Source organism: Loxodonta africana, chromosome 7 (assembly GCF_030014295.1).
Source record: "Loxodonta africana isolate mLoxAfr1 chromosome 7, mLoxAfr1.hap2, whole genome shotgun sequence".
Lineage (NCBI taxonomy): Eukaryota > Metazoa > Chordata > Mammalia > Proboscidea > Elephantidae > Loxodonta > Loxodonta africana.
The window spans coordinates 34,452,338-34,457,860 of NC_087348.1; the positions used below are offsets into that span (position 1 = coordinate 34,452,338).

Below are 5,523 nucleotides of genomic sequence, written 5' to 3' on the forward strand. Positions count from 1 at the left end.
GTCAGCTCAACTGGACTGGACCAAAAGCAAAGGAGTTTCCGGGATAAACTGAATGCTTCAAAGGTCAGCGGAGCAAGGGCGGGGGTTTGGGGACTATGGCTTAAGGGGACTTCTAAGTCAATTGGCAAAATAATTCTATTATGAAAATGTTCTGCATCCCACTTTGAAATGTGGTGTCTGTGGTCTTAAATGCTAACAAGCGGCCATCTAAGATGCATCAATTGGTCTCAACCCACCAGGATCAAACAAGAATGAAGAACACCAAGGTCACACGATAACTATGAGCCCAAGAGACAGAAAGGGCCACATGAACCAGACTTACATCATCCTGAGACCAGAAGAACTAGATGGTGCCCGGCCACAACCCAAGAATGCCCTGACAGGGAGCACAACAGAGAACCCCTGAGGGAGCAGGAGAACAGTGGGATGCAGACCCCAAATTCTCATAAAAAGACCAGACTTAATGGTCTGACTGAGACTAGAGGAATCCCAGCAGTCATGGTCCCCAAACCTTCTGTTTGCCCAGGACAGGAACCATTCCCGAAGATAACTCATCAGACATGGAAGGGAGTGGACAATGGGTTGGAGAGAGATGCTGACGAAGAGTGAGCTACTTGTATCAGGTGGATACTTGAGACTGTGTTGGCATCTCCTGTCTGGAGGGGAGATAGGAGGGTAGAGAAGGTTAGAAACTGGCAAAATTGTCACGAAAGGAGGGACTGGAAGGGCTGACTCATTAGGGGGAGAGTAAGTGGGAGTATGGAGTAAGGTGGAAAAAAAAGGTGTATATAAGCTTATATGTGACAGACTGACTTGATTTGTAAACGTTCACTTAAAGCTCAATAAAAATTATTTAAAAAAAAAATCAGGTTTACCTTTTGAAGATTTAGTTGTGATTCCCAAGTAAGACAGAATGGGAAATAGGATTTCTAAAATGCAAAAAAAAAAAAAGTAAAAATCATGATGATTATTTTGATGTTGATGATGACAATCATGGTGGTGGTAATAATGAAAACAATGAAGATGGTGGTTATGATGACAGTGAATGTTCACTGAGAATTTCTCTGAATAAAATCCTGACCTTAGAACTCACTTTATATATTTTGGAGGCAGAGTTGCTAACATTTTGTCTTAATTTATTTTAAGCTTTAAACTGTCTAAAATATTTCATTATTTGAAGATAATGGTGATCCTACCAATAGGAGTATATGATCATCAATAAAACAATGATAATATAAAGAACTATCACAGCTTTCATTTACTGAGGGTTTACTAGGTATAAAGTGCTTTATATTCCTTCTGACTTTTAATTCTCACAATAGTCCTGTATATTCAATACTACTGTTATTCCCATTTTGCAAACTAGGAAACCTAGGGTCTGAGAGGTTAATGATATTGCTCAAGATCAATTAGATAAAATTTGACTGATTCAGAATTCAAATCTAATCCTATGTGACCCAAAGCGTTTGCACTTTATAATTCTCATTCTACTTCCCCTTAATAAAATCAACAAGCTCATTTCTTACATTTCTTTGTTTTCTTTGAAATTCTTCTCTCAAAATTCCTTGTTTTTCTCTTTTGAGCCAAATTGAAGGTGAACTTGTTTTCACAGACAGGTCAATCTGAAATGTTTGAATCTGCAAAAACCCAGCTGGTGACTAGTTGATAATTTATAATTCCATGCTATTTGATGTTTTAACCATACTAAAATAAGAATACAAACAATCAACAAGCTCAGTTCTTACATTTCTTTGTTTTCTTTGAAATTCTCCTCTCAAAATTCCTTGGTCTTCTCTTTGAGCCAATTTGAAGGTGAACTTGTTTTCACAGACAGGTCAGTTTGAAATGTTTGAATCTGCAAAAACCCAGCTGGTGACTAGTTGGTAATTTATAATTCCATGCCACTTAATGTTTTAATTGTACCAAAATAAGAATATTTTTCAATGGATTGGTGTGCAAGGTGGCAGGGAGATAAGCTATTTTTTTAGTGAGCTTCACTGTGATTTCATTATTTTTAACACTTTCTAAATATAATATTTCATCTTCACTCGAGGCCATCAAATGATATGAGCATGTATCATTAACCTCATTTGATAGATGAAAAAGTTGAAGCTCATAGAGTTTAAACAATGTGTAGGACTATATCCTAGATCTTTGACATTAAAAATCATGCTATAAAAGGAGGCAACCTCTTGTAATAACCCAGACTAATCATGAGGATGAATCAAGAGTTAAATAAAATTCATATAAAAAGGCACAAATATGAATATTAAATAACATAAATCCTCCCCTGTTCCGTACTAGAACAAGCATAGAGAACCCTCCCTGGGCTCAAACCCTATGGATAATATGAGTCTCTGGCTTCTTTAATGGTAAATCTGGAGATTGTTCTTCCTAAACTTACATGGGTGTTCCCATTAGGTGCTGTCAAGTTGGTTCCAACTCATAGCAACCCAATAGGACAGAGTAGAACTACCCCATAGAGTTCACAAGGAGCTGCTGGTGGATTCTAATTGCCCACCTTTTGCTTAGCAGCTGTGCTCTTAACTATCGTGCCACCAGGGATTCCCTAGGTGTGTAGTGAGAATTAAATAAGCACGTGTTTACAAAACACTTAGAACATACTGTAGTAAGTTTAGTTACTATTACTGTTATTATAACTCTGAAGATTAGATTTTAAGATTGTTTCCTCATCTGCAAAATGGGTGAAATAATATAAACGACACATGTTGTTATAAGGATTAAATGAAATCACATATACAAAGCTTTTGCTACCATACCATGATCATGGCAAGCAGTTATTAAGATCTATATATTATTAGCTATTATAAAGTAATTGAGTTTAGACAAGTCTTATGAATTCTTTCACAGTAGCTCTTGTATCCTTTCTTTCATTCCCATTATCAGTGCCCTGTACTCCATATGTCAACAACTATAAATAGTACACTAACTGCTCTTCCTGTTTCTGGCTTCCACCAGCTTACAGATCTTCATCCAAGACATACCAAGACCTTTACTAGACTAATATTCCAAGATTCCCTCTTCCTCAAACTCCTCTTCATTCTTCCACTCCTGTTTTCAAAAACTTTTCATGATTCTCTGTTTCCTAAAGAATAAGGGCAAATTCCTTTGCTTTACAACCATGGTCTTTACGTCCATCTCATACCTCCATTCTCAGGCTTACCTGTCACTGTGCGTACTAACACTACTTCACATTAGGCTTTTAGTCATCTCAGATGACTAAGTTACACAGGTGATCTCCAGACTTGTATGTTTACAGAAGTCCCTCCTATCCATATATTGTGAGAAATCTCATCTGGAAAGCATTTTAAGTAACATTCAAGTACTCAGAACTTGCATTTCCATTAAAAAAAAAATCCAGAGGAATTCAAAAATCAGTAGAATTCAGACATTTATTATTTATCATAATGGATAATTTTAATACGTTCATGGTGGTTTTAATGAAACATTTTATTTTCAGGTAATATAATTAATCATGGCATTAAATATACGGAAAGTAGAAACCAGGTGACAGAGTTTGTTCTACTGGGATTCATTAAGAATCCAAAGATGCCGAAAATCATATTTGCTGTGTTTTTTGTTATCTACAACATCACTGTAGTAGAAAATGTGTTCATCATGGTCACCATCACTGCCAGTCGATCACTGGGATCACCTATGTGCTTTCTCCTGGCTTATCTCTCCTGTATTGATGCTGCTATTCCTCTGTCAGTACCCCTAAATTGCTCATAGATTCAATCCATGAAAGGAAGACCACCCTATGCAATTTGTGTATGAACCAAGTCTTTGGGTGACACTTCACTGGGGATGCTGAGGCCACCACAACATGACCATCTGTAAGTCCTTGCACTATACAACCATCATGAGCCAGAGGGTATGCTGTCTGCTAGTGGGAGTTGTTTGGGTGGGAGGCTTTCTTCATGCAACTGTACAGATACTCTTCATATTTCAATTACCCTTCTGTGACCCTAACATCATAGATCACTTTATGTATGATCTGAACCCTTTGCCTGCACTGATACCCATACTCTAAGGCTCTTTGTCACTGCCAACAGGGATTCATCTGCCTGTTAAAATTTCTGTTCTTGCTGGTCTCCATGTGCTCATCTTGTCCTCCCTAAGACCCTTGGCTTGGAGGGAAGATGCAAAGTCCTCTCAACCTGGGCTTCCCACATCACAGTGGTCATCTTATTTTCTGTGCCCTGCATATTTATGTATGTGAGACCCGGGACCAGTTTATTTGTTGATAAGGCAGTTGCTGTATTCTACGCTATCATAATTGCCATGTTAAATCCCTTAACATACTTTGAGAAATGCAGATGAAAAAATGCCATTAGGAAACTGTACAGCAGGAAAGCCACCTCAGGTGACTAATACATGTCTTGGAAACCCTGGTGGTATAATAGTTAAGTGCTACAGCTGCAAACCAAAAGGTTGGCAGTTTGAATCCACCATGTGCTTCTTGGAAACTCTATGGGGTGGTTCTACTCTGTCGCTGTCAGTCAGAACTGACTTGACGACAAAGAGTTTAAAACATGTCTTTGGAGCAAAATAATGACTCTGTTTAGTAAAGCGTCAAGAGGACATTTAGTATTTCTCTGCAAGCAGTACTTATGAGATAAGAAAAAAATTAATCACTAGAATTCATAGATCTTGCAATTTAGCAGAGCAGAAATTGTGCAAGAAAAAAAGAGAAAACCTAACCCAGGAGAATTCTTTGCATATTTAGATAGTTCAACCAAATCAGGCCTTAGTTTTACTAGCATAATTCATGTAAATAGGTGAACAAACATTCCTTGTGATAAAAAAAGAAGAGAAATAATAAAATATATTAACATTGAACAATAATGTTTATAACAATCCAAAGAACAATACCATTAATAAAACACGCAAGTAAAATTTTGCTGAAGATAATTCAAAAGAGGCTGCTGCAGTATATTGACAGGAAACTGCCATAAATTCAAGCCGGATTCAGAAGAGGACCTGGAACAAGTGATAACACTACTAAGGTCAGATGGATCCTGGCTGAAAGCAGAGAATAGCTGAAAGACGTTTACTTGTGTTTTATTGAATATGCAAAGGCATTCAACAGTGTGTATCATAACAAATTATGGATAACACAGTTGGCATCTCCTGTCTGGAGGGGAGATGGGAGGGTAGAGAGGGTTAGAAACTGGCAAAACGGTCATGAAAGGAGAGACTGGAAGGAGGGAGCGGGCTCACTCACTAGGGGGAGAGTAAATGGGAGTATGTAGTAAGGTGTATATAAGTTTATATGTGACAGACTGACTTGATTTGTAAATTTTCACTTAAAGCACAATAAAAATTATTAAAAAAAGCAAAGATGTCACCTTGAAGACTAAGGTGTGCCTGACTGAAGCCGTGGTGTTTTCAATTGCCTCACATGCATGCAAAAGCTGGACAATGAATGAAGAAAACAGAAGAATTGACACTTTTGAATTATTGTATTGGAGAAGAATATTGATTATAGCAGAGACTGCC

General features: G+C 37.6%; 1 pseudogene; it reads left to right on the top strand.

The window, feature by feature from the left end:
* The first annotated feature begins 2,701 nt into the window (after positions 1 to 2,701).
* On the top strand, positions 2,702 to 4,344 carry LOC100657253 (olfactory receptor 4C46-like; annotated as a pseudogene).
* The last annotated feature ends 1,179 nt before the right edge of the window (positions 4,345 to 5,523 follow it).